Source organism: Leptonychotes weddellii, chromosome 11, assembly GCF_054177405.1.
Source record: "Leptonychotes weddellii isolate Sample4059 chromosome 11, ASM5417740v2, whole genome shotgun sequence".
NCBI classification, from domain to species: domain Eukaryota; kingdom Metazoa; phylum Chordata; class Mammalia; order Carnivora; family Phocidae; genus Leptonychotes; species Leptonychotes weddellii.
The window spans coordinates 1,044,138-1,056,999 of record NC_138379.1 but is presented as its reverse complement, the minus strand read 5'-3'; the positions used below and the strand labels follow the sequence as shown (position 1 = coordinate 1,056,999).

Sequence of the window (12,862 nt, the reverse complement as noted above, 5' to 3'; positions counted from 1 at the left end):
ACCATTACAGAGCAGTTAACGTTTGTCTTGCGATGTTCAAAATAAGATTTTTCAGCAGGACATTCAGCTCGAAAGTCAGGAACAGGGCAGAGTGGCCAGGGAGAGAGGGAACGTGGGTGAGTATCGAGAACCAAGCACAGGAGACTTAGATCATGGTCTTCACTCTGGTGTGCTCAGCTTGGGAAGGAAGGAGAATCCAGCTCTGAAGACCAGGGCCACAGCCTCCCCGCATGCACGTGGGACAGAGACAAGGCCTCTTCTGCTAACAGAACTTGCCCGATGGGAGAATTCGGATGCAGGTGCGGGCTGCACGGCAGTGAGAGAGCATGAGAGTGGTGCGCGCATGGATGTGGTTCAGAGGGTAAATGTCACGTCGCGTGCATTTTAACGCAGTAAAAACACGTGTGTTGAGGGAAGCTTAACACAATAAGCCACGCACTCTTCAAGTGTGTAATTCTAGAAATTCTGACGTGTGTTCACCCATGAAGCCGTCAGCAGAACCAGGGAAAGGAAGCACCCATCACCCCAAAGGGTCCCATTGCCCTCGGTCACCCTCCTCCCACCGCCCGCCCCAGCCGGCCCACGTGGCAGCCTGGCTGAAAGGGAGTGCCCCGGTGGGTGAAGCCTGCCACCTGTGTGTGGGGGGATCTTGGCGTGTCCAGGTCCAGGCTGCTCCATAAGAGGCCACCACAACCCACCGTGTGCACGGGAGCCTCTTGGTCGCAGCCTCCCATTTCTCTCTGTAAGCACCTTGGAGTGGGAGTCTGGGTCACTCGGAAGGTGCTTGCTCGCCCGGCTGAGAACCCCCAACCCGTCCTCCAAAGGGGCTGCCTCCCTGCACGTCCCTCAGCCGCGGGCCCACACTGCAGGCCCCACCTGCTCGCCAGCGCTCCCCAGAGCCTGGCCTTGGAATCACAGCGCTCTGTAACGAGGGTTTCCCAGGACTCGCTGCCTCTTCATGTGCTCATTTTCCATCTGCATATTTCAGTGAAGTGACTGTTCGGTTTTTGCCCGTTTTTAAATTAGGATGTTTTTTCCTCCCCATTTGAGCTATGGGAGTTATTTTTATTTTCTGGACGTGAGCCCTCTCTCAGATTGGTGGCTTGCAAATATTTCTCCCCCATCTGTGCTTGTGTTTTCCTTCTCTCCACTGTGTCTTCTGAGGAGCTGAAGCTGCAGATTTTAATTTTGGTGGCATCTAATTGATCAGTTTGTTCTTCTACGGCTCGTGATGTTGGCCCTGCATCTAGAAGTCTGTGACCGACCACATTCACAAAGACTTCCTCTATAGTTTCTTCTAGAGGCTTCTAATTTCGTGCCATACACCTAGATCTGATGCACTCTAACTTCTGTTCTGTGTACCAGGCAAACTGTGAATTTAACTTTATTTTTTGGCAAACGAGTATCCCATTGTTCAGCTACTGGCTACCAACTGGCGTTGAGAAGACTGTCCTTTGTCCACCAGACTCGCTTTGCAGCATTACTGAGATCACTTGTCTGTGAGTGGGGGTCGACTTCCACACTCTGTGTTCTGTCTCCGGATCTATTTTTCTCTCCTGATGTCAACTCCACACCATCTAGTTGCTGAAGCTTTGGAACAAGTCTAGAGCTCATGGACATGGGCCCCTCCATCTTTTCTCTTCTTCTTCTCAAAGTTCTTTTGTTTCTCTCTACGTCCTTTGCGTGCCCACAATCACCATGAATCATAACCACTGCGGCAGAGTTCTATGAAGGAAAAAAGCTCCTGAGGTTCAGATTGCCCGTGCACTGCGTCTAGAGACCAATTTAGGAAGAGCTGCCACCTTACTGACTTTGGGATTTTGACTCGTTGACAAGATATGCATCTCAATATATTTGATTCAACTTTACTTTCTATCAACAGCACATTGCATTTCGTACTGTACAAGTCTTGCACACCTTTTGTCTGATTTATTCCTAAAGACTTCATATTTTCCTATAATTTTAGATGTTTTTTTCAATGTTTTAGTTGTTAATCGCTGGAATATAGAAATGCAACTGATTTTAACAGCTCTATTGAGATAGAATTCACATACCACACAACCGACCTGATGATGGTGTGCAATTCAATGGTTTTCAGTATGTTCACAGACAACGCAGCTATCCCCATCAGCCAACCATCTCATGATGCAATTCTAGAACATTCTCATCACCCCAGAAAGAAGTTCCATACCCCTTAGCCGGCACTCCCCACGGCTGCCACCCAAAGGCCCCACTGGCTAAGCAACCACAAATCTGCTTCCGGTCCCTATGCATCTGCAGACTCTGGACACTCAGTGGGAGTGGAACTCGCACGTGTGGTCTTCCACGGCTGGCGTATTTCACTGAGCACGATGTCTTCAAGGTCCTTCCACCTTGTGGATGTCAGAGCTTCACTCCTTTGGTGGCTGAGGAATATTCCATTTTGTGGGTAGAACACATTTTGTTAATGTGTCTGTCAGCTCATGGACATTTGGGTGTCCCCCCTGCTTGGTTGTTATGAAAACTACCAAACTGGTTTCCAGCGTCCACGCATCATCTTACATTCCCACCAACAATATACGAGGTTCCCATTTTGCCACGTCCCTGACAACACGTACTGGACTCCCATCTGCTGAAACTTGTGCTTCCGTGTCTGTGAGGAATACTGGTTTGTGGTCCGTCTGCTCGTGGTACGAGGGTGAGTCTAGCTCCCAGAACTGCTCTTGATTTTCCTGGGGGAGGCTGTGCAGAGGCTTCACCATATCTCTGCTGAATGGGGGGTGAAATCCACCCTTGAAGCATCCGGGCCCCTGCTTTTCCTTGTCAGGACACTTGTAACTACAAACTTCATTTCCTGGACAGACATCAGGCTGTTTGGTGTATCTGTTTCTTCCGTGGAGAGCTTTGGTGGGTTTTGTGTCTTTCAGGAAATTTGTCCAGGACGCTGACATAGAGTTGTTTGTAAGATTCCCCATTACCCTTTGCAGTGCTGTCTCCACTCACTCCTGAGTCTCTCCCTCTCTTTCCTTTATTGATTAGACCAGGAAGGGACCCCTCAGTGTTGGTGGCTTTCTCGAGTTCCGTGTGATGAGGAATCATGGTGGAGCCCACTGCAGGACGGGCTGAGCCCTCCCCAGACCCTGGAGGACAGAGCCTCAGGGGGCAGCTGGCCGGCCACTGTCCTGCACATGGAGTTACAAGCTCTGCATGCACAGAGGCCCCGAAATCCACCTTGTGTCCTGGCGTTATCGTCCCAAGAAGCCCTCCCCACGCCAATCATCCTGGGAAGAGGCTGATCCTGGGCTGGATAGTGAGGATCCAGGAGGAGAGTCTCAGTCGGGAGGGAGGAGAGGTTCTTCTTGACTCTTGGCCCCGTGTCAGGAGTGGGCTCGTGGGCGTCCTTCTCGGGCAAGGCAGGCATTGCCTCGGGGTCAGGACGAAAACAGGTGGGAGCTCCAACATACACAAAAATCAGCATTACCAGCAAACTGGGCATTCTTGTTCTGAATCACCTGGATCCAGGATAAGCATGGACACTCCTCCTTATTTGCATGATTGTAGGCTCCATGTGCCCACTTTCCCAAACAGCAGACTGCTCCCAAGTGGACTCAAACCACTTCTTAGGAAACGGAAAACTGCTCCTGGCTTTGAGCTGTCGGCTTTCCCAGGTTTTTCCCAACTGGGTGCCAAAAATACTTGGGCCCTAAGTGTCAGCCTGGCAGCCACTGCACCTGCCCCAGGTCCCTGTCCCAGGTCCCTGGGCCCCACACCCTCAGGTGGCCGGCTGGCTCCAGGTGCCTCTGTTGCTGGTTTTGTTGTGGGACAAGGGAGGTCTTCATTTGGTGACTCTTCAAATGGCCAGTCCTGGGACACAAAGCCACTCCTCGCCGGTCCGTGCTGTGCACTCTAGGCGGACCTGCAGCCCTTGCCTGGCGGAAGGCCGGAGCTGCCCAGGGCCTGGGAGCAGACGCTGTGGAGCAACAACGAATCCCATGCAGGTGCAGCCGCAAGGTGGGGAAATGGAGCGGAGGTCCCCATGGAAGGAGAAGCATGTGTGGGCCGTGGCAGAGCCCAGCCTGGGCCTCCTGGACACCGCCCTGACCGCAAGGCCTCGCAGACGACCCATTCCTTACTGGATGCGTCCTGCGTGAGAGTTGCAGGAGACAGTCATGGCCACTGTTGTTTTTTTGTTTGTTTTTTTTTAAAGATTTTTTATTTATTTATTTGACAGAGAGAGACATAGCGAGAGCAGGAACACAAGCAGGGGGAGTGGGAGAGGGAGAAGCAGGCTCCCCGCAGAGCAGGGAGCCCGATGTGGGACTCGATCCCAGGACCCTGGGATCATGACCTGAGCCGAAGGCAGATGCTTAACGACTGAGCCACCCAGGCGCCCGTCATGGCCACTGTTGTAAAATGATTGCTAAGACTGGTTTCCGACTTACAACAGGATGGACTTACCCACTTAGGTCTGCTGACCGCTGGAGCCTCTCTTGCTCTAGAGGCTGAACAAGACAAGGGCTTGGTACCAGCAGCCCCGGGAGGGGACGCCGTCCAGGGAAGGGAACCAGGTCACTAGGTTCCCACCTCCACGGTGACGGGCAACCTCTTCTTACCCGACGTCCAGCTGGCCGGCTGTCTGAGCGGTGCTGTGGCCTCTGATGGAGGCTGTTGTTGCCCCAGGTCTTGCTTTGCTCCAGCAACACAGCACTGCTGAGCTTCTGAGGCCACACGAACCCGAGACGCACTAGGTCCTCAAATCCTCCGGCCCCAGGAGGTTCCGCCGGCAGAGCTGAAGATCCATGAGCCCAGCACTGTGCTTCACCCCCAAGCCCCAGCCCTTGCCTCTCTGCTACCCCAAGAGCAGAATCGTGTGCTGCAATTCACCTCCACACACCTGTGTCCCTTCTCTGCAGATTTCCCCAGGGAGGGCTGGAGGCCAGCCAGGGACACAGGTGGAGGGAGAGTGAGAGGGTCCCGAGACCCGTGTCCTCTGCTGTAAAGTTGGGGTGACTTGAGCCCCATTACGTCCTAGGTTTACTTTACTTAAATGCAAAACAGTAAACACGCAAAGCATGACCTAATTGTAGTGACAAATGTCATTATTTTAAGACTAAAATAAACAAACAAATTTCTCTGGGTAATGGCATAAATAGACACAAGGAAGTGACAAGTGTTCAGAGACACCCTGGGCAGGTGCATAAAGGGCTCCCGGCCCAGGAGGCTCCACACCTGGACACCTGTCCTCTGCACCTGCTCCTCTGACCTGCTCCACCCTCAGCCCACCAGAACCATGGGCTGCTGTGGCTGTTCCGGAGGCCGTGGCTCTGGTGTGGGGGCCGTGGCTCTGGCGGCTGTGTCCCCATCTGGGGCCAGCACAAGATCTGAGATGTGACCAGAGACCCCTGTAGCTGGGAGGTGTGAACCACTGTATTCAAGCGTCCCCCACCTCCTTCTACCAGTTTGTCCCAGTCTTGTGTTTAAAACCAAATCCCATGGCATCTGTAACTAAAGTCTTTCTCTGAACGCAGAGACCTGTCTTCTTGCTGCTATTCTAGCCTAGCTAACACTCACAGGTATCCTCCAGCATCCCCCAGGTGTTCTGCCTGGTGCCCGCTCACACACACTCATGCACCACTGCTGCTATGCTAAGGAGTGGGGTGGACCACACATCGGGGAGCCTTTCCAAAAATAAGCAGGGAAGGGCTAAGGAGTGAAAATATAAAAGGAAAAAAGAAGTGATATGAACAACAAAACCAAAAGGCCACTGTGTAAATGATGGGGATTTGAAACAGAGTGAAAATACTCTGGGGGAGAAAAAAATAACGGAGAGAAGTTCTCCCAGAATTAAAGAAAGACTTTATTTAAAAAAGAAAGAAAGAAAGAAAGAAAAACCCTTATGTTGAAAGGGCTGGAGAAGAAACACACTGCCCACCATGTGTGTCGATAGCATGCGGACATGACAGAGACGAAGCTGGGATTTCCCAGGAGGAGAGTCACTGTCCAGGGAGCGAGCACCAGGCCGGCACCGCATGGACCCAGAGCGACACCGGAGCCCAAGGACTGCACCAGGCGCTGGTGCACGTGGCACAAAGGAACATTCAACAGAAAATGCCGTATCCGGACAAAAATACTTGGAAATGTGTGGGGTCGAGAAATGTTCTCAGACAAACAGGGAGTCAAGAGAATTGTCCCACAAGACCCCTCGGCGAAAACACTAAATGATTAAAGAAAAATATCTAGTAGGTACCGGAAAAGGTACGATAGAACAGGATGATCAAATATTTTTTTTGCTAAACTCATTATCTTAAAAAAAAAAAGGCAAGAGCCAAATCAGAAAAATTATATTCTTGTATTTTTTGTACAATAGTGATGTGTGAGATTAAAAATGAAAGTTTGGAAATGCACAGGTTCTGTTAACTTAAAGACATAGACATTGTTTCGTTTAAATTAAAAGTAGGAATAGGTAGGAATAAATAGGTAGGAATAAAAACAGAATGTCTACTTGTTAAGCCAGTAGAAAGAAACTTGGTTTATCCGATTGTCTGTGGTTATGAAAAGAATAAGAAGCAAGAGAAGAATACAGCTCAGTGGCAGACAGGACTCAGGATGGCAGAAGCAGATCCTGGCCTGGAAGGCCCATCACATGACTGTGCATTAATCCAACCGAGGTTATGGGTTAAATTAAAAGATCCCGCACTAGGCGACCTACAGGAGCTGCAGTGGAGTTGATGGGAAGCAGGTGGATGTGCGTGGCCCTGAGGACAGCCTGGGCAACCGTCTAGGTAATAAGCCGTAAGTGGGGCTTCTGATAGTCCAAGGGTCAGCACACAGAGTGCATGTTCTGAAACCCCAAGGCAAAAATGTAAGAAATTCAGTCACAAAAGGGGTAGTTAAAATAATCTGTGCTTGTAAACTCAGGGTTAAACAGGTAATCACAAGCAAAAATATGAAATAATTGAAAGTAACGTTAATAAAAACAGTACACGTTAGAACGAACGGAATGCAGAACTCGGAGACCGTCCTTGCCGGAAAATGTATGGTGTTAAATAAATAAATGTGGCATCAAATAAATTTATCACAAGTCATGAGATTGGTGATCTGTCTACTCAATTATTGTGTCCGTTTCTAATTAGGTTATTTGTCTCATTACTGTCAGAGGTTTAAATGTATGTGTGTGTGTGTGTGTGTGTGTGTGTATATATATATATATATATATATTCTGGACACAATCCTTTATCAGCTCTATGATTTGTAAATACTGCCTCCCAATCCGTGGCTTATCTTTTTCTTTTCTTAGTGGTGTCTTTGTAACCATAACAAAATTTTAATTTATCCGTGTTTCCTGTCTCAGATTCCACTTTTGGTGTCGTATCTACTGAATCACGCCCAGACCAAGGCTGCAAACAGCTTCCCCCGCATTTTCTTCTATCAATTTTGGTTTTAGCCGTCACATTTAGATCCACCTGGCCTTAATCTTTGCAACTTGCCTGAGGGAGGGCTCCAAACTTACTCTTTTGCGTGTGGATCTCCAGATGTCCCTGCAGCACCGTTGAAAAGACAATCCTATCCCCGTTGAATTGCCTTTGCGCTTGTGTTGAGCACTCACGGGCAATAAATATGAAGGTTAATTTCTCGATTCCTGGTCCCGCTGCGCTCCTCCTGTGTGTCTACCCGGACGCCAGCACGGCCCCATCTCAGTGGCTATGACCATATAGCAAGTTCTGACATCAGGAAGTGAAAGTCCCACTCACTTTGTTCTTTTTCAAAATTATTTGTCTATACTGGGTCTTTTGTATTTCCCCATAAATACTAGGGTCGTTTTGTGAACTTTTGCACAAAGGCCTGCTGGGATTGTGACAGGGCTTTGAACTTACGAATCATTTTTGGGGTGAACTCCCGTTGCCCAGGAGCATGGCGTGTGCCCCGCACGCTGGCCATCTTCGGGCCGCCAGCCCTGCCAGGAAGTCAGCACGTGGCCTCGCACTTCTTGTGCTGCAGTAATTCTTAAGTGTTTTATTCTTTTTGCTGCTATTATGAACGGAACTTGTTTCTTAATTTTATGTTCAGAGTGTCTGTTGCTAATGTAGAGAAATTCAGTCGACGTCGGTCTGGGGACGCGGTGTCCTGCAACTGGCTGGTTAGCTGTAACAGGTGCGTGCATGTGTGTCCTGCTTAGGACTCTGAAGTTCGGGAACCTGTGGTTTGTCATCTTTCACTAATTTGGGGGAAATCATGGCCATTGTCCTTTCAAGTACTTTTTCTCGCATGTTTTCTCTTTTCTTCCTAAAACCGTAATTACATGTATGCTCATGGATGCTCAGCTCTGGTGGTTTCCCCTTTGTGCTTCATTTCAGACTGGTCTCTGTCCCGGGGCTCCAGTGCCCGGGCTCTCTCCTTCTTCATGCACGAGCTGCCGGGGGATTCCTGCATCGTTTCCACTCAACAGTTTTCTGTGAGTTTTCATTTCCCTGCTGAAATTCTTCCCCTTTGAGCATGTGTGTCCTGCTTCTCGCCCTGGATCCTGTCTCGGGCTGGCCCATTGTTGTCAAGTCCCTGTGGGAGAGCCTCACCGTGTGTGATGCCCGTGTGCGGCTGCCTGATGGCAGGCTTCCCACCTTTCGGTGGGTGTTTGGACCTACCTCGTTGTCACCTCATAAACCATCAGCAGCCCGAGATGCACAGCAGAGGCGAAGGCGCCCACAGGTCCAGAGCAAGCCTGGGTGCCCTGCGGCTGGGCCCTCGGGGGGGGCTGTGGTCAGGCAATGGTCACGGCCTCAGGCTTCAGTGTGGCGCTTGGGCTCCAGCAGGGTCCCCTCAGCGTACACGCCGCCGCTCCCATCAGTGAGCCCGCCACTGATGGGGGCGGACTCCGGACCACGGAGCGGGGCAGTCTCCACGTTCTTGCTGCTCTATTCACTCATTTATGCAACAACTGTTTATTGAGCATCTATTACGTGCTGGGCACTGAGACGAACATGGGTTATTCCAGGAAGATAAAGACAGTAAACAACCTGTTTGTGTAATCCCAAAATTTCACAAATGATCTGTCTGTGAGTGTCTCCATCATCAGCTGCAGAGGCCTGTAAGTTCAATAAAATGCCAAGTCCAAACACTCAAAGCTCAACAATCAGTTTTCAGAAATAAGGAGAAAACTTGAGGAGTTGGCAGTGCTTTTTCTTCTGAGAGATGGCCGCCAGAGATGGACACCGAACTTCAGTGAAACGTGAGACGTTCCAAGAAAGCAGCTGCTCTTGTTTTATTTGCTGCCACGGCGTGGCGACAGGACGGAGTGAACGGCCACGGAACGTCTAAGGGCAGAGACCCTGCAGTGAGCAAACGCCCTGTGCGGGACTCAACACCAAAGACCGACAGATTTTTGTGCACCATGTATAGAAAAGTGTGACATTCCCCATTCATAAGCTAAAAATCGTGGGGTGTTGTAGGGAATTCCTAAGAGAAAAGCTAAAATAGATGAAAAAAGTTAGTAAAAAAAAATTCTTGAGAGCCTACTCTCCCCAAATTTAAATAAATGGAGAGAAAACCCTTGTTCTACGCTCTGAAAGACTTTATACTTGAGTTCTGTAATGTGAATCTACAAATTTCATTCCATCCTACTTAAAATAAAGGACAGTTTCCATGTGGCCAAGTCTCCCTCTGAGTCTCATCAAAGAGCATGTCTGCAGAGGAGCCGCTACGGCTTGGAAGGGAAAACGAAAAAAAGGAAGAACAAGGAACGACTTTCCAAACAGACACAAGCACGAGGGACGGCGACCCACGGGTCAGGCAGCAAGTGCATGGACTCAGGGTCAGAGGCACGCGAGGCGGCATGGAACCGGGGGGCAGGTGGACGGACAGACGGACGGCGCTCCAGTCAGCGGGAGAGATGGCCGCCACGGCAAGGCCATCGCCGTGATCGCTAACTCATCTGGGGCAAATGTCTAGGTCCTGAGTTACACGCGACAGGAAACTAAAGAGGAAACGAAATCTACACAGACACATAAAAACATGAAATTTCCTGCAGGCCACGCGAGGGGCGCGGAAAAGAGAAGCACGGAGCTCAGTGTCTTCGGGTTCGGCTCTTCCTCAGTGAACATCTCTCTGCTGAGGTCCTAGCAGATCAGAAGAGAACATTTCTAGCAAATGTAACAATGAAAATATTAACATCCCCGATATCCACATTGGCTACGTAAATCCCTAAGTCAGAGACTGGCAGCTCCACAGAACTAGGTGTGAGCACGGAGGAGCGGGGTTTCAGGGAACAGCGTGGGTGACATCCATGCGCGTCCCTCATTACGTTTATTAATGTAGGAAATTACATTGGTTGCCTGGATTTTTCCTAACTTGATCCATGTAGAATTAACCCAGTTCCTACTGAAACACAGGGAAAATCTTTTTGTGGAAATAGACAAATCGAGTCTAAAATTCATAGAGAAGGAAGAAAAAGCTAGGATAGCTCAACTTTTTTTTTAAGAGAATAATCAGGTGGAAGGAATGAGCAGCACGCTGAGCTCAAGAGTTCTGCAAAGCAGCAGTGACTGCGTGCAGGTCAGGGAGAGGAAGGAGCCCCAGCAAATGGAGCGGGATGGAGTCTGTGGACGGACCCCGCAGGCTCGGCCAGCCATGCGGTATGCAGTCGGGGGGCGACGGAGAAAGGACAGGCTTTTCGGTAAATGGCACTGCAGCAAATGAACATCCGCAGGGGGGAGAAAAAGACCCTTGACTTCACGCCACCTTATAAAAAAAATTAACTCAAAGTGGATCATAAATTTAAACACAAATTATAAAGCTTTAAGAGAAAAACCATAGGAGAAAATCCTCAGCACCTGGTGCTGGGCAGAGCTCTTAAAGGTAACATCAAAAGCATGATCCGTTAAAATTTTTTTAAGTCTGTGAATTAGACGTTGTCAGAATTAAAAACTTTTGCCCTGCAAAAAGAACACCATTTGTTAAGCCCATCGAAAGGAAAACAAATAGAGAGAGAGCTTTTGTCCCGCAAGAGCCCCCGCCAGGAGCTCCGGCTGGGAGAAAGCGTTTGCAGGCCACGCGTGCGCCCACAGACGCGCATCCAGAGCATGGAGAGGACACTCAAGCCTCGACAGGAACGCGCCAAGGGGGCTGTGAAAGGGGGTAAGCACTCGGGCACACCGGCACCGCTCGCCCTCCGGACGTGCACATCGACAGTGCCGCGAGCCGTGGGGCTCGGCTGTCAGAGCCGCTGAGAGTCAAAGTCATGACCTTGCCCAGCGCGGGCGGCGGCGGCGGCCGAGGAACGCGGCCACAGGCAGCCGCTGGGAGTGCGGAACGCAACAGCCGCCCTGCGAAAGAGTTTGACAGGTTCTTAAAGACCGAAGCCTCCGGGCGCCTGGGTGGCTCAGTCGTTAAGCGTCTGCCTTCGGCTCGGGTTGTGATTCCAGGGTCCTGGGATCGAGCCCCGCATCAGGCTCCCTGCTCGGTGGGAAGCCTGCTTCTCCCTCTCCCACTCCCCCTGCTTGTGTTCCTGCTCTCGCTGTGTCTCTCTCTGTCAAATAAATAAAATCTTTAAAAAAAAAAAAAAAACAAAAAACAAACCGAAGCCTCCGCTTGCCGTACGACCCGGCAGCCCCAGACCCGGACACTTATCCCAGAGAAACGAAAACTCCCGTGCCCACACGGGAAACCGTACATGGCAGCTTCCCTATCATCCCAACCTGGAAACGAGCCTCCTGCCACAGGTGGGTGGCTAGACACACGGTGCTGTGGAGGCCCCGGGACACACCTGTCACACCTGTCACGGATTGACATACACAGCAACCTTGAAGGACCTCAAGGTCATTCTGCTCAGTGAAGAAAACCCCAACCTCGAGCGGCCACGGGCCGTGTGATTCCGTTTATTCTCAGAATGATCCCATTTGAGCCACGGGAGGCAGGTCAGGGTGGCAAGTGGACCGTGACTGTGGCGGGACGGACGGTCATGTCACGGAGCCGCCACGTGCAAGTGAGGCCGCAGCAAGGCCAGCTCCCAGCTGGGACATGGCTGGCGGCTGCTGGGACATCCACCCTGGGGGAATGGTTGCAGGGTGCTTGGGGTCTCCCAGGGCTATGTTTGAAATTCCTGTGAATCTGTAACTATTTCAAAATGAAAAGATTTATTTTAATTATGAGTAATAAGAAGAGAGCATATCGTGTCCTCCTTCTGTGTGAGAAAGAAGGAGAAATAGGAACAGGCAGGTCTGTACTTATTCCTGCAGCAAAACCCACAGGGAAGGTAAACCAGAAACAAGGGGACGGGAGCTGAGAGAGGACGTCTTAACTCCGCCACCACCGTGGTCCTCTACTTGGTCAGAAAGATGAAATGGATAGAACTGCTATGTGCAGCGAGCACTCGAATGGGAATGACGTGAGAACTCTACCAGCTTTAACTGACTTCACCTTTATGACTGCAGCCTGCTCGACCCCCCGCCCCCCACAGAGGGGCCCGAGGCCCCCGCAGGAGCCTGGACCAGGTGGGGGGACACGGCCAGCCTGCAGGGCGACCCGTCACCCACCGCGGCTGCCCAGGGCCCAGGACACTGTCCTTGGTGCTGCCACAGAGCGGGATGCCGTGTCAGGGCCCGTCCCCAACGCCCACCTCAGACAGCAGGGCCCGCCGCAGCCTTTCCCGGCACCCCCGCGGAAGCCCCGGCCCTCCTCGGAGCCCGGCCGCCGGGCAACGCTCTCGGGCGAAGCCCCGGGCAGCAGCCCCGGCCTCGGGCCTCGAGGAGCCCCGGTCCCCGCGATCCCTCTCCCCGGAGATAAGCTCCCCGCTCAGCCCGAGGTGGGTGGAAAATCAGAATTGCTTCCTTAATTGGTATTTTCCAGTTGAGAGAACATCCTATGATTTTTTCACTTGTGTCATTGAATTACC

The 12,862-nt window shown here is 51.1% G+C and overlaps 1 pseudogene; it reads left to right on the top strand.

Moving 5' to 3' along the window:
• The first annotated feature begins 12,554 nt into the window (after nt 1–12,554).
• Nucleotides 12,555–12,862, top strand: part of LOC145716049 (phosphoglycerate mutase 1 pseudogene) — a 2,141-nt pseudogene continuing 1,833 nt past the window's right edge.